We start from the raw sequence: 21,574 nt of genomic DNA on the forward strand, positions 1-21,574 counted from the left end.
GGCCAAAGTGCCAGTTCCTCTACCTTTTGATCTTCCAGTTACTACAGATAGTCCTGCACTTTGCAGCTTGTTATTGATATAAACACTATTTGCAATTATTTATGTACTATAGGAAAATGCAGCACAGCCTGCTGCTCCACTTGCTTGTCCAGGGATGCCCAAATTCATGAAGTGGGTGTTTTCAAGCAGTGGCTGTAAAAGGGCCTTGGCACAGCGAGGAGATTGATGGTCTCTTGCTAATCAACTTTCTCTGATTTCAAGGAAATTGCACTTCATGTGTTTCTTATAAATAATCAGAAAAGTATCAGAGACGGGAGCCTTGAATTCTCCTGGCCTGACCATACTTGCAGGCCCGTATCTTCATGTAATCTCACAGGTAGAGGTGTTAAAAACATCAGTGTCCAAGTTAACAATCTTAGTCAGGAGCAAACCATTCCTTACCATGTGAAAAAACAATTTAAACCAAGAAAATTACAGATTCATTTCCAAATAGTAATAGAAAACAATATTTTGGTGCCTGCCTACAAGTGGTCACCACTGACAACACATTATAAAGACAGGCTGTGCTGTTAGTTCTGCTTCACCACATACCTGTTTGCTCTGTCTCCTGTACACGTATTTCCATCCAGCTCTGCCATGCATGTCAAAAACTGCCTTCTGCTGATCCTGTTCAACTCCTAGGCCTGAGGTACAAAAGGGCCATTTTAACATAACTGAAAATCAAACCTAAGATCATAGAAAAGGACTTCTCCTGATCTTGTGGGGCCCCTTTCAGCAGAAGTTTCCCAAGCCCATCATCCTGCACATCAATGCCTCATCCTGGGCAGCAGCTGTGGGAGCAGCCATAGGGCTCTACCATATGTCTGTGTGCTTGGCTGACTTCTCTCACAGAGAGGTGGAGAGGAGAGAGGAGGAGGAGAGGTGCTTTTGTGCGCCCAGCCTTTCCACACCTCAGTTTAAGCTTTTGCACACTGACCTTTCCTTCTCCTGAGATTTGCTTTATTTTCTCACAGTTAACACCATGATATAATGAAAAGCTAGACCTTCAAATCTGTATGAATTCAATATGGCAAGTCAGACAACTGAAATTATAATGGGTCAGTACTATAGAGCCTTTGGAGACAGCACTAGCACACCTACAGCTGTGACACTGTGCTCAGTCCTGGGGCAGAAAGCAAAGAGGAGGGGAGGTTTAGCAGCAGAACAGAGGAACATTTGCAGTCTGCCAGAAACTGCCCCTGAAGAGGCACTAGAAAAGCTGAAGTTGCTTTACTATAGAGAAAGTCCATATGAGTAGAAGCATAGAATTGTTTTAGTTGGAAGGAGCCTTTAAAAGCTACCTAGTCCAACTCCCCTGCAATGAGCAGGGACACCTACAGCTCCATCAGGTGCTCAGAGACACATCCAGCCTGACCTTGGATGTCTCCAGGGATGGGCACACATCACCTCTCTGGGAACCTGTGCCAGTTCTTCACTACTCTTACTGTAAAAAACTTTTTCTTATACCCTATCTAAATCTCCCCTCTTTTAGTTCAAAACCATTTCCCCTTGTCCTATCACAACAGGCCCTGCTAAAGAGCCTGTATCCCTCCTTCTTAAACCTCCACCTTAGTAACACGGAAAATACAGAAAGACCTGAAAGGGTTAGATTCATTATTCATGTTTTCATGGAAGCTATGGTAAGGTCTGAATGATTATTTGCTATTTGCAGAATTTTGTTATTGTCATCAGTGCCAGGCTCCTTTGATGAAGTATTTTTTCTCAGTAGATTTCAAAATGCTTAATAAAGAATGAATTTTTTTCAGAGTAATTAACACTAATTATCATGAACCATATAGTACAAATAAGAGCCTCCCGAGTGCCTGGAGGAAGCAGTAATTTTATGCTTTTACTATAAACAATCCCATTACAGGAGGATGAAGTAGTATTTGTAGAACACTAAAAATAGACAGATTTCTAGCCTGAGTCATGATAGAGGTTCAGAAGCCTCTTCTTTTTGAAAATAGCATATTTTCAGTTTGATATGTGAAAACAGTGGTCACATTACCAAAATTTAGATCAAAGCTTTTTATCGAAAAAAAATTTATGAAGTTTACAGCAACTCTCTATTGTTAAGAATGGGCAGACGTATGGATAACACGAGAACCAGTTTGAACTTGAAAACTGAAACCAAACTGCAAACTGGTTGAAAATGTTTATTTAACTCAGAAAAAAAAAATCTCTGCCTGCATCTGCAATTTCTAGTCCCTGTAGGCAACAGAGATATTCAAAATAACACAGGGAAGAAATGATATCATAGACACATTGATACAAACAGAACAGTGGACGTATCTCAAGAAATATGTTCATCAATTGATGCATGCTAATCTAAACAAAAAGTCTGCACACTGCAGATATAATCCCCAGTAAAAATAAAGGAAGCTGTCTGGTGACCAGTACAGTTTGCAACAAACCTCACTGGCAGATTTATTTTGTGAAGTTTTGTGATTGATGTATGAGTTCTAGCTTTCGAGGTCTTGCTATTGGAGCCATTTTTAAAGCACATTTTTGGTTTTGCTTGGATCATTTTACAATGCAACAGAAGTGGAATCATGGTTAACATCTTCATTCTAGAAGAGGCTGAATGCAGAACTATTTTTCTACTTCGCACAATCAGATTTTTACATTTTTCTCACTCCTTGCTCTCTGAAACTCCTTGCCTTTGTGTCAGGAGGCTCCTGCTTGCCAGCATGGGCTGCCAATGTAGGCACAGATTTTAAACAGGAGCACACGTGCAGTAGGAACTGGTCTACTTGAATGCTGGGGTAGTGCGATCTCTAACATCACTGCCATCACATAGCAGTGTTCTGTACATCACAGTGTGCCTGGCACTAAGAATGAGTGAGGAGTGCTGTGTGGTCTGCTGTCACACCTCCAAAGTGACGGTGCAGTTGTGTCTGTGGTCATGACCTGCTCTAAAACAAAATAGCATCATACCTGTTGGGTTGTACTAATATTCTTACTGAATCAAGCTTGTATTGATGATAATCCATTTTATTTGTTCGGCAGCTAGTACTTAGCTAGAGCCAACATTTTTGGCTAATTAGAATAAAAGCATTTCTAGCTCTAGCTGAATGTAAAATGCAGCATTTTCACTGTTTCTGCTTTGTGTGTCTCCTCTTAGAACAACATGGGCTACAGTATGATTTGATCTTATTTACAGTGGCCCCAGTTTACATTATCAGAGATGTGTCTATTGAAGCCAATGACATTATAAGAGGATTAGGCTGGGGAAGGTGAGATAAGAAGCAGGCAATGGCAGCCTGTGTTATTCAGGGTTGTTTTTCTGCCATGAATGAGTATTTAAAGAGCTACAGAAGCAGGAGTGACCCCAGGCTTTTGGAAATACCTGTGAATGGAGTGCAATAAATACACGAGAAATGTGTCTGTAGAAGTATGGAGACAAAAGGTTCATATTCCCTTTTTGTGGCCATTACTAGGATACCAAGTGGTATAAAAATGACTGTTTTGGGCCTGATCCTAGTCTCTCTGGTTATCAAATGAGAGAGCTGCCTGGCTGCGAACCTGCTGAGAGATTAGAGTGAGGCTGTTTGTGCACTGAGTTCCTAAAATATGTTGTTAGTCATAACCATGATTCAAAACTCCAGAGCCATTCTTCTGAGCAGTTTTTTGTCAACAGGCTATCTGCCCACCTGAAAGTTAGGGAGTTTTCAATATTTCCAACTGATGGATAACAGCTTATGGGTCAAAGGGAGAACAACATCTTACTGCAATTTATGACCACGTACAGATAGTACGAACTGAGGGAAGTGACTCCCACATCTGAACATCCAGCCTGTGAGTGCTTTCTCTTAACAAAAGCTATTGAAGTATTTTTTTCTGCATTAATATATTGTTAGCATGAAATAGGCTGTAATATTTACTGGTTTAAACTTGTTGGCACATTCTGACATTTCACAACATCTTTTCACAGTCAACAGTTGGCCCTGTGGCTGACAATGGAGAGCCCAGTTCTGCCAGAGTGCTGGAGACCCTCTGCTCCGTGTCCAAGGAAGAGTGGAGGACAGGCAACATCGCACTGTGTACAGAAGCAGACAGAGCAGCACCTTCTTGCTCCAGCCTGTGTGTCAGAGCTGCCATCCACCTCATGTGAACACCTACTGGGAAATTCATACCACCTGGGGAGGTAGCAAGCAAGGAGGTATGTGTGTGGGGTTAGAGGTTCATGATCTATGCCTGGCCAGATGAACGCATCAGCATGTCTCAAACCCTCCAGGGGTCGAAGGGATGCTTCAGCAGCCTTCCAAAGAAAGAGACATGGATGTCATTTTGTCAGTGCCATGAAATTTTCTCATTTCCCACAGGCAGTAGGGGAAAAACCATATCACCTCCGGGATTAATGGACATGCTTTGTATTTGCTGTTGGTTATTTTTCTGCTAATATTCTTTAGCTTTCATCAATATCTAATTGATTTCTGTTATGGAAAGCCATGCATGTGCAGCTGTGAATTTAAGAGTGTTGAAATCCTAATAAAATCCAATTTGATGGGCACAATCACAGAAAAATAATATATGCAGAGTTGGTATGGCTTTTTCCAAATGACTTCCTTCTTCATTAGTTATCCCAGGAAGAAGAGGAATACAGTTTTGAAGCATGAGGAAATGCCAGGCAGTCAGAGGATGCATGTTGTTCAGGCTGCAGTTTTGTGACATGGTTCCTAATGAGCAGAAATCAACATCCATTACTTCAGCTCGCCAGATAAATCCCCACTCTTCTGCTTGCTCTAACCACTCCTTCAAAAGCATTTTTAAACTCCAGGCTGCTGGAGACCCACAGGCTTCACACGACCACAAAAGCATATACGCAAGCACATATGCATAAAGAGCAACAAAATGATAAGTGTTCCCCTCTGTCATTTAATGCTTCTAATTTAAAAGAGATTATTCATGTTGGTTTTGCTTTGACAGAAGAGCAGTGAATTTTTCTGAAATGTATTTTCTAGTTCAGAAGGTTAGGAACAATTCTGTGCCTGTGGGGATAAAAAAAAAAAAAAAAAAAAAAAAAAAGAATAAGTGAGGGGAAAAAAATTAAAAAGAAAATCTCCATCTTTGTTTGAAATTCACAGGGACGATTTCAGCAGCCTCATTCCTCCTCCTTCCCTTCCTCCTTTCTTCACTCCCCCCACCCCTTTGTGTGCTAGAGTTACAATCCAAGGGCTTGGAGACATTTCAAAGGAGCGTCACTAATGAAGACCACATGTGCACTGCTCCTCTTGTTGAGCTCAGAACAAAGCTGAACTGTGCAAACCTTCTCCCTGCTAAGGGAAAAGCAGGTCTGCCCCCCTCCCTGATTACCCACCCACAGGTTATGAATGAGGCTCACTCAGGTAACTGCCACTTGGTATCAGAACAGTCTGAGGAGGAAATAAATCATTTTTCCAAGAGACAGATGTAAGGCAGAGAGCACCAAAACACCCCCACATATAACAATACTGCAGCCCCTGGCCTTCCTTCATGCACAGCAGCAGCACGTTTGCTGTAGGATTTCTTTGTTTGCTTTTGGGATGCCTTCTCTGCATTATGTCTGGAGCTGCATTAAGGCAGATTTGTACAAGAACGTAGGACACAGCAAGGCCTGGTTTCTGAGCAAAGTCAATTGAGGAGGACACTGAAATCCGAGACCAAATTATGTATTTTCCAATCTCTGTTCACAAGTGACTGCGCTTCAGAAAAGACTTTCACTAAATAATGGACAGTGGATCTTCATAATGGTTTTATCGGGGGAAAAAAATGGAAACTGTCGCCTGTAAATTTGGTGATCCCTTTCCAGCAGCATTGGCAACTCTGCTAGTGGATGTTAAGGCCTGGTAGTGGTGATGTACACATGAGGCAAGTGGTTGAGGCTCACCCTGAGAGAGGTCCTTACTGGGGTTATGAGAGGAGCAGCTCTTGCAAAAAGCTTCCATTGCCTTCATTAACTCATGTGGTTAATAGCAGAGCTTTAGGACAGGGGCAGGTGGGCATGGTACACCAGCCCCACCTCTCCTCAGCTCCTCCTTCTAAAACAAGGTGGAACACTGGTGTGACAGATCTTGTTCTCCTTAGACAAGCCAGCTGGCAGCCCTTGGGCTGCCACAGTATCAGAGCTCAGGATGTGTCACTTGGCGACTGGAGTGTCTTCCTTCTCACTTAGTGTTCCTATAGACAGGCTTTCATTTCATAGACACCCAAAGAGGGCTGGGGAGTCTGCTGGGTTAGAAGAGCAGGTCAACTCTGTGAAGGGACCAGTCAGCTGAGGGCCTTGGAAAAAATAGACTTTTGTACTGATTTCCTAGCAAGAATTAATCTGATGCAGTCTTGCTTTGTATTCATGCTTTAAATCCACTGGCCAATTTCCACTGGCAGAAAGATCTACCATCTATTGATTTTCTAAAACTTGCATCACAGTATGCAATGGAAAGCCAGTATCTCTGAACTCTGCTTCTCACAAAACCTTCTGGTATAAAGAGAAGGCAGTAGTAGTGGACAAGGATATGTTAGGACTAAAAGAAGATGGCTAGAATATACTTACCTACACATACAAAGTCATGGTTAGGATCCAGATGATTGATCATGGAACAAGATGAAGCCAGCCATGGATGCAGCCCTCATGGGCATAACTGCAGCTCTCTGAGACAACTGAACATTTTGATGAAATAAATACAAAGAACAAATAAGATAAGCAATAAAGAAGAAAAACATCAAAGCCAATGTGCAGTTGTAGTTGCTGCTAAATCTGTACCTATTTTGTGGCAGGAAGCTCTTCCGCTAGAACTGAATTTCAGAGCCATTTCTGATTTCCAGCAGTATAGAAGTTTGTTTTTCTGTGGATGAAACTTAGTATTAAAAATAAATGGGAAGCGGGAAGTGGATTCTATAGGAGGGTAACAGCAGAGGAAGAGAAGTGACCTCTATGTGTTGGTCACTGAGAAAAAAAATAGTGGAAGCATTTGAAAGATCATGTGACTTTTTTTGTAAAATCGCTTTTAAGTAAGGGATTAAACCATGGTATACATATGAAAGAAGACATAATCTGAGGATGGTTGTTTGTTCATAAGTGATCTAGGGTTAACAAAGCATTCCACGGTTTTATGAAAGCAATTTTAAACAAATAAACATTACCCTGCAGTATTTACAAGCTAAGCAATTCAACATTATCTCCATGCATGAGAACCTGAGAGAAAAATTGATTGAAACCCCATGATAAACTGTTTTGTTTAATTGCCTAACCTCGTGGCAGCAGAGAAAAGCAGATACAATAAATACTGGAAAAATGTCAAATCTTAAATTTCCAATGCATTTCATCACCCAAAGTGCAGTTTGGTAATCTATGAGGAGTGCCTAAGATATTTCCGCCCTGGAAGTTTGCCTTTAAAGTGGTATCAGGAGGGTTTTTCTTGAATGATATCAAAATGAGTGAGGTTTCTTTTTCCATCATAAGGTGACATTATCTGTGCATAAGGAGGGATTGCCCTAGCCCTCAGACTGTTCTTTGAAGCCTCCCCAGGCTGTACTCTGTTTGCCAAATAAGGCATCCCAAACACTGCTGCTGTTTCTGGATTCCTCTTCTCCCCACCAGGTTTTTTTGCTGAGTATTCTGTCTGCCTTCCAAACACTTCGTGAGGTCTGTAGATCTAAACCAGCTGTGGTTTCATTCAGTGTTGATCAAATTAGATTGAGCAAAGCAGGGCAGTGCTCCTGAGGAAAGAAGACAGGTCTGGGTCCTGTTAATGAATAGGATAGCAAAAGGGAGCTCCTCTGGAGTCCTTTCTACTAGGCTGGAAAGAGATGGTCCTGTCTTCACCACCACTTCCTTCTGGGTGCAAGAATGCTGCTGCACAGCCCAGCTCACCAGTATGGACTCAGACCTCCTGCTGTTTTTTTTTTTTTTTTTTTTTTTTTTTCCACTCTGAGTTCAACTGAGGCATTTGTGTTAGTTGCCAAACAATCTGGACACCAGCCTTAAAAGCATGATCCCAACATAATTATCACCTGTGCCCCACCTCCTGTGGGTCATCTTATATAAAGAAATGGACAAGACACTGACAGACTTGTTGGTCTGGTGTCAAGATTAACTGTCTCACAAAAGAATGAAATAGACAAATTAGCAGTGATGCTCTAGGTGTTGGCAATCTCTTCCATTGCATATGTCATGATTATTTCTCCGCACGGTGCAATGCATGCATGTAAATGCATTTTTTACACTCACAGTAAATTCAGTACTAATGCTAATAGCAGTAGGCTGGCTTTTTTGAAAGCATCTGTTCTGTTTACGAAGGGGGAGGGCTAATTACATAAAACGCCCAATCAGAACGGTGTCCTTCCATTTTTCTCCTGCAGTAGCATTGTGCATGATCTGTGACGTGAAAAAGCATTTTGCACCTTTAAAGGCAAATATTTTCACAGCATAATCAACTGTGGAAGAAGTCTCGTTGATTCATATCGCAGTAACGTCTTCTTTAAGTGAAATTAGCTCTGAAGCTGCAGTATCTGTTTTATAGCATCACAACTCATTTTGCAGGAAATTCTCTCTATCTCTTGCCTCATAAACTGTCGATAACATTCCCCTATCCCTTTAAAACGATTATACTGACTCAGTCTGTTTGGAGACAGAAAGCTATTCTGACTTACAGTTTCAATTCCTGTTGACTAGAAAGGGAAGAAGAGAATGCATAGCCTGAGAATGAAAACATTTCCTATTCCAGAAGCAAATGTTATTAAGGAATGGTTGGCATCTGTTCACAAACTTTTAAAAATATTTTTCCTGGTTGAGGTTTAGCTTTGCATGTGTTTTCTAGCACACATTGCCATTAAGACAAGTGCATCTGGATGTACTCTTTGCTTCAGTAGCTCTGTAAAGCAGCTTTCTTCTTGTCTGGGTTCTCAGAAGAGAGATGGAGCAGGGCTTGTATGTCCTCCCATCCTCACTGAGGCACCTGCAGAATTTCTGTAGTCAAAACAAGCATAGCTATCAATTCCTCATCCTTTTAGTCAAAAGGACAATACAGTCAACATTCACAGGGACTGTTTTTATTCCTTCAGCAGCCTATGGTTCTTATACTTCAGATTTGTGGACATTAAAATTTCCCATACTACAGATCTATGTAAATTTCCTGGAAAATGGGAAGGGGAAAGTGCAGCAGGATCATTTCTAGTCATCACTGTGAGTCAGACCAGAGCCATGTTGATAAAACAGGGACCTATAAGTCTGACAAAAGGGTTGGGTACAGCAAACATCTCTCACCATCACATTGTTTCAGCAACTCTATTCAGGAGACATTTCTGCTGAAGATTGGGGGAGCTTGGGGTGGAGAAAAGTCTCCTGGTCTCTCTTTTCTGCCATCATCTCTTTCCCATGTCCATGGTTTCTAGTTAAGTACAGCAGTAAGACAAGAGAAAAAAAAAGAAAGCCCTCCAAGAGGAGGATTCCTTAATGAGGACCTGACCACCCAGGTCTGTCTGTTCCTGGTGACCTGCAGTGGAAACAACTTGTCCCCCTGCTGCAGGAGCCTGCCTGTGCAGATTTCCATCTCTCACACATGTGTACTAGAAACGCTTCACAGCGGGACTGCTCCTTTCTGTCTCCTCAGCAGAAAAACACGTCTCCAGGGAGATGGGAGTTTCATGTGTGACACTTCAGCTGTCTTCCAGCAAACAGTGATTACTGAATATATCAAGTGCCCTCTCTCATGCCAGGTTGCTCATTGCCTTTCCACTCTCCAACACTGAGTTTATTAAGGGATTTCAGGCGTATCTCCACAGACAAGGAAAATCTAGTTTTGATCAAACGTGGATTTTCAAGCTGCTGATCACACCTTGAGCTAAGAATGGGCTTTTCTGCCTGAAAAAATGCATAATAAGGTGACCGCCTTGAAAAGAAACAGCACTCTACTTCCTTGAAAAGGAACAGCATTTTTCATCCTGGTTGTTTCTGACTGTGCTTGAAATACTGAATTATGCACATGGGGGGAGATGTCAGGCCGGCTCCCTGACTAAAGCGAGCAGTTGTTTGTGCAGTCACCAGGTGAAGGCCAGTCCTATGAAAAGAGCCGGGTAGAGACCCTCCACAGGCCTTTCCCCAAAAAAGCGGCCTGGCGTAAGGCTGCAGTGGGGAGGGAGGGCAGGTCAGGCTGTGCACATGGCAGCAGGCCATGATTGAGGTGAGCTCTGGAAAAGCAGCCACATTTTAAGTGCCCTTCTGAGGCTTGCTCCTAGTGAGTTAAGAGATTTCCTTACAAGCACTGGAGCTGATCTGGGGATTTCTTTAGCAGCTGCTTGTTTAAAAATCAGCCATTGTCTTTCCTTAATCTGAATTCAGATCAAGCCAGCTAGTAATGTTTCTGCTACTCTCATTAGATGCCTTATTTTTGCTCCTTTCTAGCAAGGTGACATATACAGTGAATATAGGTTCTTAATGCTGCCTTAAGCCATGTTAACCCTCTTAACCTTCACTAAAATGAGAAGAGCACAGGATTTCTTTATGGAACACACCAAACAAGGGATTCTTACACTGCTTTGCTACAGATGTGAAGGGAAGTTGTGCGAATTTCAACAGCTGCAAGATCTTTTTAAATGAAAGTTTTCTCACCTGTCTTTTTCCTCAGATTCTCATACCTGTTTTTGAAAACAATCAGTAGATGCTGCAGAGCCTGAGTCTGTACAGGGGAGTTGTGGTTGCTTGACTGTGAATTTCACTCATTAATTTGAACAGAAGACAGCAGTGTCTTTTTTGTACCTAATTTAGATTCAGACCAATATCATCACTACTTTGAATTGTATGATATTGCTTTAAAATTAATGATTGTTAAAGGTTACTTGTTTTGTGTTGTTTGTTATTTGTTTCATTTCGTTTTTCATAGCAGGTTTCATTGCTTTTCTAAGTACAGTAACTTCAGACCAGATCAATAAACTGTGCATGTACAACCATTCCCATTTCAGCACAGAACATAACCTCGCCTGAACTTTAAGGTTGTTAATTTTAAACGAAAATATGTGTTCACTTCAAATACCATCACTGGGATGACAATGGGAGGAGACTGATTGTGTTCACTGTTTGTAATAGAGTCCATCCCAATTGAAAAGTAATTTTGATTTATATACTCTATTGAATATCAAATTAACTCTTAAACTTCTCTCCCCTTTCTGTGTCTACCTGTCTCTGTGCATTCTGAGTCAGGCTGCTGTTTCTTTCCCAACCGTTTCTGCTCACAGGAAGAAGTACTGCCGGGATAAATTTGGGTTCCCCCCTGCTATAAAGCCTCTCTACTTGTGTCAGGAGACTCTGCCCAAGAATCTGAAAACTGTGGTACTGTAGGGCAGGACAAGTTATACTTTTGCTAGTTACATGAGCTGAGAAGGTGTAAGTCTGATCCAACCCCAGATTTGAATTGTCTAAGACTGTATAGACTGTAGAAAGAACTGAAAAAATAAGGCATTACCACACAGTGGCCTTCATGAAGAAATGACTGCATTGCATCCCTAGTAAAAAGTGATGAACTGTAAGAATAGAGCAGAATAAATTTCTCTGAGGACAACAAATAGAAGCTGTGATTTCAAAGCTGTGATTACAGATGCGTGTGCATAAAGAGATACTGTATATGTAAGATATATGCTCCATGTCAAATGGTAGTTGTGGTTGTGTCTTTCATTTGGGACAAGGCAGAAGAATGATGATACTTCATATTCGCTGCGCTATGCTTTGGCTAATTACTAGAAACTTCATGAATTTGCAGTGAATTAGTAATAAATAATTTGTCTAGCATATTTATTCTATATTCACTTTGTGCATTGTATCTGTGAACAAGTGAAAGACTTGAGAACCTTGCACAGAACTTTGAAATTAAATGTGCAGTGGGACTGTGACTCTGAATCTCAAGACCCTCCCCAAACCCGAGTGTAATGTTCTGTCCCCTTAAATGGCTCAGCCTGTCCTGAGACATGAGTTAGCAGAACTAACGTTGATCTCATATGAAACCAAACCTGACATTAAACTTTAAATCCAAGCTCAGTTTTGGACTTTAGATGCTGATGTAACTTTCACTTCTCTATTCTGCATGTATGTAGCATTAAATACTCACTGCACCCATAAGCATTTTCAAAGCAAATGCATTCTTCATGATGGCTTGTTAAAGCAGAACCAAAACACTATGAAATCATGATTTATCACTTGAAGTAGCCAAAAGCTGGGTGAAAGTCCAGCTTGTGGGAAGCTCATTTGATGAATGAGAGCAGAAGAGTGATGACTGCACAGGAAATAACTCCATTTCACTAGTACTGACTGTGCGGTTGCCCTTAGCTGTTGACACTGGCATTGGCGTTGTGTTCTCCCCTGATGGGAACCATTCAAACACAGAGTGATTTGGAAACTGGTTGAACTGGACTCTGCAGGCACTGCAAGAAAGTCCAGAGATTTTCTAGACAGTGCTCATGAGTGAGCATGCTGTCCTAATGCTTTGTCCCAGTGCTGCTGCAGAAGTGATAGATACTGCTTAGAGAAAAGACTACAGAATAACAACCAATGAGAATGTGTTAGGTGACATAATCAGTCACAATAAGCTTGGTGTCAGAGGAAATAATATTGCTTGGATCTAGGAAAGTCCCACATGCAGTAAAATAACTGTTACTCTGTCCATACATATAAATCTGTGATTTGAGTGGCAAATGAAAATGATGCAGTTGTCCTTTGAGTGTGCTGGCTTACTTCAGTGCTGTGCCAAGAAATACTGTATCTCTTCAGATCCCACCTCTCTCTCAGCCCACTACTATGTGCAGTCACATCAAGAGGAAGCACCACAGGCACTTCTTTAAGGGCTGCTGCCAACAGGACAGAAAGACAGCAGAGCTGGGAGTGGCAGGATGCAGTGATAGATCCTAATCCAACAGAGCTCAGTAGAGTCTTCCCCAGAGATTTCCATGGTGTAGTTTATGAGGCCCCAGTTCCCCCTTTCTGGAAGGAAATTATGCGAGTTTTGGGCAGGTTGGCCTCTTCCCATGGATTTTCCATGGGGCAAAGGTGATCTAGGAGTAGCATTTAAGTGACATACAACATCTACCCTCATGAATCAGAATGAACATCTTATTTGAGGTCTAATTTAAAGTGTGGTGTATAAAGAAAAAGCCAGGTCAGCAGCAGTCTCTTTCTCCCTCATTGTTTTCTCTGTGCTGGATACTTGTTTGAGGGCAAATGCAAGTGGGGCTGCTCAGAAGAATGGGGAGAGCTGCTGCATGAAGGGCCCAGACGGCAGCATTCCTCCAGACTCAGGAACGAGGGTTGGGGTTGGATCAGCCAAGGGAGAAAAATGTCAACATCTGTCTGTCACTGCACAGCAAATGGCCAATTATCATTTTTTTTCTGCCTCTCTAAGCTCCACGAGGACAAAGCCGCCGAGCTGCAGGCTTTGTTGCCTGCACCATTTCCCACCACTGCTCCACCTCTGATATGCTAATGGCAAAACGGAACGGTTTTGTGCAGCTGAAAAGGATCTTTGGGCATATTCACTGGGTCAACAATTACAACTGCTGTGCAGGGGCTCAGCCTGCTGCGCTAGAAGCCTGGTGCCAAGGAACATCCCCCCCCTCTCTCCTCCCCCCACATGTTCTTCCTTAAAAACAAAACAAAACAAAACAAAAAAAACCAAATGGAATTAACCATCTGGCTGTCTAGGTGCCCAGAAACCTACTTGAACAAATTGTGACATGATATACTCCTATTGGTTACTCTCCAGACCAGCAAGCAACAAGCCACATTGGGCTCTCCAGTGCAAATCCGTGCCCCACTTCTGTGCAATTCAAGAGCTGAGAGATGATGGTCTCCTCTCTGCCTCAGAGCTCCAGCCGTCTCTCAGGAGCAGAGGTGGTACAGAAATACTTCTGTGTTTATACAGATGCACTGCATTCATGAGAGCAAAAGTAACACTGACAAACAGTCTTTTGTTTAGAAAATAAACCCTGTCATACATGCAACTCTCGGCACAGAAAGCCAACTTGATGACCTAATCCTATCTATTGTGTAATGTAGTAATGCATTTAAGTAGTAATTCTCGATCTGGTTGAAGAATAATTGCAGAGCATTTATTGGGTGACTAGTTTCCCATTCACTGATGCTGTGGAAATGCCAGGGGAAATGGGCTGTAGGGCAGGGGCAGGCAAGGTGCTGGTAAATCTGTGACAAATAGATTTTGATGTATTTGTCTTCTATAATTAGTCACCCGAAGTAAGTGTGAACTTTATGAATGACACACCACTCCTTTTCCTGATGTTCCACTAATACTGTGATTGTTTTCTTAACAAAAAAGCAAGTTGGCAGGTACGTTAACTGTGAAATTTGATGAAGTTTTTCAGGCAAGCTAATATTTATATACATCGTCATTACATAAACCAACTTGGACACACACAAGTGCATCTACTACAGGAACCCTATAAAAAGGCCTATGACACGAGATAAAAGCTGAATAAACAAATCAGTTAAATAGTTCAATGGCTTTGAGTTGACCCTGAGCAGAGATCTGTGTAAAGCTGGATGAATATTCCAGTCAAGAAAAAGGAGGCATTTCTGTGTGTTGTTTATAATCTACAGTTCTAATATAGCCTGTGTGGTAAACAGTAATAACAGCTGACCTCTGCCATAGCTTGCTTGCTTCTCCTCTCCTTAGAATCTGCTAATGGGCAGTGAGAGAGAGGTGGGTCATCCTTCTGAATCCAGAACCAACTCACTGTGAAGATTCATTTATTCCTCCACAGGAGAATTAACATGATAACATTTTCTTTTTTCTTGCTTTTGAATAACGTATTCAGACTTTGTTAACTTTCCTGCTGCTGCAGGAGGCACTTAATGCCTCACCTGTGCCATGGTCTTGCAACTCTTTCTCGGGTGTCGGCACTGAGCATCATCACTGTGCATCCCCTGCAGCAGCGTTCACACAGAGCCTTGGAAGTGCCACGGGCCATGCATTCTGTGCTTTATGGAGCAGGACTCTTATAAAAAGCATGCACAGCATGAAGAAGGAAGCAGCTGCAGACTTGCTCTGCACACTCCTCTCCAGTTCCTGGCATATGGTGGATAGCTAAAAAAAAAATAGATCTGAATAGTGTGAAAATCTATTCATCCTGTATCACAGAGAATAAATTATTTCTTTTTGGTCATACGCTGTGTGTTGTCCTGGCTGCACCAGCCTATGCTAGTATGAAGGAATGCTTTAGACTTGAAGGCTAAACAAAACAGCCCTCTGTGCTGACTTTCTGCATGACACAGGATATAGATTTTCATTCAATCACTTTTGTCTGAAGCATTATTTCTGATGGTGCTTGTACCTTAGAAATAAAGCAAAACTTGATTTCCGGAAATGAACAGAGAATCCAACACGACTGTAAACAAATATTCTGTCCCAGTTGCTAATTGCTGCTTGTGTTGGGAATCTTGCTTTTTTCATGTTCTGATATATTCTAACTTTGGCCTCCCACTGCTGGCATGTCCTGCATTAGTGGCTTTGCAGATAGGTCAGAAATCTTCCCTGCGTGTAGATGCCTGTCCTTGTCCTGAGATGGATGCAGGGTCATAGAGCCATGTGTTGTCCCATGGGATGTGCCTCCACCTCATATCAGACAGCAACGCAACCCTGTGTGAGCAGGCAGGAGATCTGGGTTCATATTCCCTGCTACTTTCCTGTCCCACAGCTTCTCTCCTGGTCCCCAAGACCATAATGCAACTGCTTGTGGTCAGGAGAGTGTGGGACAGCCCATCACCCTTCTGGGCATGCATGAGCTAACGTGGGGCAGGCAGAGCTCAGGGAAGAGGTCTCCATCCTCCTTTGTTCTCTTCCATTCTCTGTAAGAAAGCACCAGCTCAAGTCATCTGCAAAGCTTTTCTTTGATAAACCAAATAGACTGACTTAATTTAATCTCATAAGCTTCCAGGGATGGAATCACTTTTGTAGCTTTCCCCAAACTTCTTGAAACTACCATCATCCTTTTTAAAGCCAAGGCATCAGACTGGGGCAGACACCGTACAGTTTTGGTAGAGAAAGGTGGAAAGTAAAACCCGTAAGTTTTGTTATGAAAAGTGCTTTCAAGTCTTTAGTCTTTGCTGATCTCCTAAGGATTCAGATATATTGCCCACATACAATGCACTGCCTCCAAACATGTTAGCGAGGAAAAGAGTTAATGCCATCCAATGAACTTTCCCTCCAATACAATGACCTAACAATGCCCCTTTTAAATGTTATAAGCATTTCTCTTATTGCTAGCAGATTTGGACAATCCTATGATTTATGCCTATTCAGAGATTATTACTGCAGTGCTTTCAGAGCTATAAGCTTTCTTAGGTTTTGCTTGTCTAAAATAAATTGGAATGGAGGAGTATCTGTGCTTGTGCAGGACTTGCACCTTCACAATGTACCCCACCCTGCATGACCCCTCACTATTGTTGGACCTTGTATTTCTCCAGGATGTGAAGCCAGGCTGGCACTTGTGGGCAGAGTGACCCAGTCTGCTCAAGAAGAACCACCTGACAGCAGCTAGAGCCACCTCCAAACCAAGTCAGGGCTCATACTTCAAAGGAAGTAAGAGCAGGACTTTATCAACAGTTGTACATTAGCAGAGCTGGGCACTCAAAAAAATTAAAATATGCACATCAGCCATAGGGAAAGTTATACTGCAGTTATTCCTGAAGACACTAATGAGGATACTAAACAAAGTCCAAACCTGTGGGAAGAAGCAGCTGTTTGCTGCCTGTTGTGCAGAGAGTCCTGAGCACTGTCCAGACAAAAAATAGCCTCGTATGTAGCTGAGAAGCCCATTGTTTCTCAGACGCTGCTATTTTGGGGCTTATGTGACAGCTACAGAGATGTGACTGACCTATGAAAGGCCTGTTTCCTCTATTTCCTCTGCAATTGCAATAGTTCTGCTTACTGCCACTTCACTCCCTCCTCCCTCCAATTTTTTTTTCTTTCTCTCCAAAGCTTTAGCAGGGAAAAGAATGCATACAGATATGTATGTATAAATGCATATATCTGCATATATATATGTATACAGACACATCTTTTTTTTTCCATCAAATACATCCCAAATATGGAAAATAGGTGAAATAAATTAGTAGATCTATTGACACAAAGTCACACATTTTTTTTTCTGAAGTCAGTCAGCACCAGCAAAGAGCAGAAAGCGAAACAAATAAATACAGTCTTCTTTTTCTCTCCTGCTTAATACAGACAGCAGGTGTATTCAAATTGTTCAACCTACTCTCGCAAATTTGAAGCAGCAGCATAGATTTGATGGTGCTGTGAAATAAAGCATGAAATAAAACTTCAAAACAAAGATATGTAGTAACTTCAGAAGACTGCTTTTCCTTTCGTAGACTATACATAATAGCAGGCTTCAGTCCAATTTCCATTTTAGTGAATAGTGGGGAGGTGAGAGGAAATGTTTATTTTAGCAACTGGGCAAATCAACACCATTTTAACTCAAAACACAGAGACTCCAGATTATCAATTCAGCGTCTGCCCAGCACCTGCCAAGGGTGGGATCTGCCCAGGGATGCCTGAGGCCCCTGTGGGTCTTGGCTGTGGGCATGGGACAGCTAGTGCTGTGCAGAGCAAGTCTTCTGCTTCATGGCTTTTGGGGGCCTTTTAATTTAGGCTAGTTGAAAACATTCAGAAGATTAGGTTATTCTTCCTTTTTCAATAAGCTGATCATAAACATAACAACAAGTAATTCATTCTAGACTCACAGAAAGCTCTAAGACTCTCTTCAGTATTGTTCTTATCATTACACAGGCTTTAGACTGGGCCTAAAGTTTTGAGACCTCAGTGTAACATGACAGAATTGCAGCACAGCCTTTCAGGGTACATTTGTACAGAAAAAAAACATTCCATGTTTATTCAGGAATGCCCACACTGCATTTAACTCTTGCTCAAATGCACAAGCTGAGCAAGTGCAGAGGCTGAGGACATGAGCCTGCTTCCACAGAAGATCAGCTCCCACTGGAAGCTTGCTTGGCTCCTGCTCTAGGCTTCATAGAGGTGAAGTAGGAAGTCCCTTTCTTCAAACAGGGCCAGGTAGACCAGAGTCAACAACAGGACTTTTCTTTCCATGGCATCCTGTGCCTGAGCACAAATCACTGATGAAGCTGCTGGATTTTGCCCGCAGATACTCATGCATATGGACTTCTGCCAGCCCTACCATGGGAGGAGCAGATAGGTAGAGGGCTCTAAGTTGACTTTGAGGACCAAGAACCTCTTCATCACTGCATCAAGGTGTACCTCCTAGTTGAAGGGCTGTCCATTCCAGGTACATTGCCATTGAAGATTCTGCCTTGTAACTCCAATTTCACGTGGTATCGCTTTGATTTCTCATTGCTAGTGCTAAGTAACAAGGAATCTACTGATATCTACTCTCTTTCTTCCTTTTGTGCTTGTTGCTTTTCTTCCAGGAGATGCCTGTCTGTGGTTTCCCCCATTCGAAGAAGATACTGCATACCTGGGCACAACGTGAAATCTCTCTCTTTTGCTACATTTATCCCTCTAAATGTCAGTTGCTAAAAGAGCAGATGGCCTGGCTATATAAACTTTATTACAGGTAACAGAAGAGGGGATGTAGCAGATGAGAACATGCAGTGCTCATGTTTTTGTAAATGGCCAGCTGGTTTCTTTAAAGTAGGAAGAAGAAAGGTCTGGCTTTCACTTGGAACACTGAGATAGCCCAGAGTTTCAGATATAATTCGCACCATCAGGCACAGCATATAGTAATCCTCCATGATGATGTTTTATGCCTTGGGATCAGTTCTGCCTGTTCTGATTTTTGTCTGTGAGTAATGAGAGATGGCAGTGCCAGAGTAGAAAGGATTACCTGTGCTGTTAACTCTGCTGTACTGGCAATTCCTTCTCATCTCATCCTGTTTTCTTTTCTCTTATCAAACCCATTTCTTTTTCTTTTGTTGGAGTAGTTTGTGAAATATAAAGAAATAACATTAACATGTTATTTATCTGATCGTCTCCTCTGTGTATGCATGCAGCAGGAGTGCATGTGCTGTGTTCAAGGACTTCTAAATGTCATACAGCTGAACCACAGTACTTCAGCCATGTGACACTTGCAAGCTGCATTCATGCGTAGCACATGCCTTTCCTTAGTTCAGAACAGATGTCATTTCTCTTGGAAGATCTTCTTCTGGATTCCCGAAAATGAAGTTGGGTAATTTTCTTTTAAGAGCTTCAGGTTAATAAGTATGTCCTCAAATTGAATGAAAGACATGGAAGGGAGCAAGTAGATGTTTCTAAAATATTCATGTTCCTTCCCTCCAAAATTATGTTAAGTAGCTGCTCTTAGGGTAATAGTTTCAGTGTGAAATGCTGCAGTGGCTTCATTTCCTTTTTCTATAATGCAGAGACCCTACAGCTGAATCCCACATAAGATAGGGAATATCATCCTTTCTCAAGTCTACGCAATGCTCTTGATGCCCACCATAATTATAGTTACAGAATACTTCTTGCAGTGCTATTCAGCAGAAAACAGCAATTAAAAAAATCGTACATATCTCACCTTTTCTGTCTGTATGTCACCAGCACTGTTCTGGTGAACTCTGCTGCTGGGTGACTGAGATGATCATGAAAGGAAACAGCGTTTTTAAATGGTTGACAGGAAAACAGATAGAGCGACAGAATTGTCAACTACTTTCAGTATAATGCTTTTTACACCGAGAAGGAAGTGTAGACTTGAGCAAGCATGAAGCAGAAAGAAAGGAATTTATCAACTAAAATGCTTGCATGACTATTACTGTGCCTGGGGAAAAGAAACTTTTTCTGACAGATGAAATTAGTACTGCACCTTTAGCATGTATTTCACATTGCCTTAAAAGGAAACCAATACTGTTTTGAATTAAATGAGATGTTTGTAGGATTATATACATGTGTTTCATTTGTATGAAATGAACAGCAGAAAGAACTTGAGGAGAGAAAGGTGGCTGCTGATATTTATGCTTCCAGGTAATTTAGAAAAATTGGTTTTATAGTTGCTCATGTAGAATTCCTTTATCTCCTGTTTAGAGAATCCTTTTGTAGTGTGAGATCATGAAGGGCTCTTCTATGTCTCTCCTCCAACTCAGTAAAATTACAATTTACAATAAAGCTCAGTCTCTTTCAGCTGAGACTTACTGCTGTGTTGAATTGTGGATTTGCTTGCAGGACAGACCAGATGTGTATGCATGAACATCACACTGCAGGAAATACAGAAACCCACGCTATGGTGAGCTTCACTGCATGTCGCTGTCTGGTGTGCAGCTACAAGTGGCTGTTTCAGTACTCAGCATCTAAGGAGGTAGGGACCTGTCAAAGTTGCACAGTGACAAAATGTCCCTTGTTGTTTTCCTGGCGTGTGAAACTCAAAACCATCAAGCAACATTGCAAATTCGTCCCTTTTCTTTTGTAGCAACAGCTTTCGTTTGGCTAAGCTCTCCAAAAATGTCACGAAATAAAGGAACTGATACCCTAAATTGTTTATACCAGCATGTGAATACTTATTTATTGTTACTCCACTTTGTTTTATTGATTTTGTTGTACAGGGTTTCCGCAGCCTGAAGACCAGATGAGAAGTCCAGCTGCATTCCTGGATAGGGACAGCTGTAGTATACAGTGGAGGATGCTGAAGATGTCATTCAAGATTAAAATAACCTTAATAAATTCAGTACACAAACACTGCTAGAAGGATCATATTCTCTACTAATAACTGCTGTTGCCAAGTTTTAGAAAGTATTCCTCCTCCATATAAAACATCTACCAAGGTGATGACCATGTTAATTACTTGGATTGATTTAATAAGAGGCAGTGTAGGTGAGTCAGACTGTTCCCATTACGGCTCAAACTTAAAATAGCTTGCTGTAAATAATCTTTTATGCTTAACAAAAGTGCTTAACAATTCCTGATAATTAATTCATCACCCACACTGACATTCAAAAGGCTGAGATCTTTTCTGGTGTTGTCTAGCTCACTGTGAAGACGTGTCCAAAGAAATGACTGAAGACCGACATTTTTGAGATAACTATTTATGTTCTTAGGACCAAATCCATTACTTTCATAAACTTGCTGATTTCCTTCAAAGTCAGATGAGAGTTCCTTGGTATTAAAACTTAATTAAAAATGTTACAGCAGGCCTCTGTGTTGCTTTTCAGGAGGGAAGTCGGCTGAGCCACAAAGGTGGGTCCTCACTTACAGGTTCAGGCTGTAGCTGATAAACCAGGTGGGAAAATTGTAGGCCAAGCCTGAGAGCAGTTCTCAACATGCCTGCCCTGCTGTATGCCTGAACCTCCATTTGCAAGGGCAGGTACCCAGGGGGAGAAGGCAGCTGTCTCCTCCTGTTGTCTTCACCCTTCTCAGCCACGGTGTGCATTTCTGTGCATCATGGGATGGCTCTGATCCTATGTTCTGCCCTCTCCATTACTGTGTCTGTACTTTGCCCCTGCCTGTCACCAAAAGCAGGTAAGCAGGCAAAAAATAGCTAACTAAATAAAAAGTCTACAACAAAACAAAACAGAAACCTCAAACCAGGAACA

At 41.8% G+C, this 21,574-nt stretch overlaps 2 long non-coding RNA genes across 5 annotated transcripts in view; both read left to right on the forward strand.

Moving 5' to 3' along the window:
- Positions 1 to 21,574, forward strand: part of LOC149920009 (uncharacterized) — a 168,850-nt gene that overhangs the window by 37,939 nt on the left and 109,337 nt on the right. For all 3 annotated transcript variants that reach the window (XR_016460112.1, XR_016460116.1, XR_016460111.1), the window contains exon 3: positions 3,974 to 4,201. This is a non-coding gene — a long non-coding RNA (uncharacterized LOC149920009). The remainder of the gene's footprint in view (positions 1 to 3,973; positions 4,202 to 21,574) is intronic.
- LOC149920010 (uncharacterized) lies at positions 7,923 to 21,482 on the forward strand. 2 transcript variants are annotated; one of them, XR_016460126.1, is made up of 3 exons: positions 7,923 to 18,321; positions 20,211 to 20,343; positions 20,588 to 21,482. It is a non-coding gene; the product is annotated as an uncharacterized LOC149920010 (long non-coding RNA). The 2 variants fall into 2 exon arrangements; XR_016460137.1 differs by having other exon boundaries at positions 7,923 to 10,199.

The sequence above is a fragment of the Phasianus colchicus genome, chromosome 1, assembly GCF_987193195.1.
Source record: "Phasianus colchicus chromosome 1, bPhaCol1.hap1.1, whole genome shotgun sequence".
In the NCBI taxonomy this organism is placed as follows: Eukaryota; Metazoa; Chordata; class Aves; order Galliformes; family Phasianidae; genus Phasianus; species Phasianus colchicus.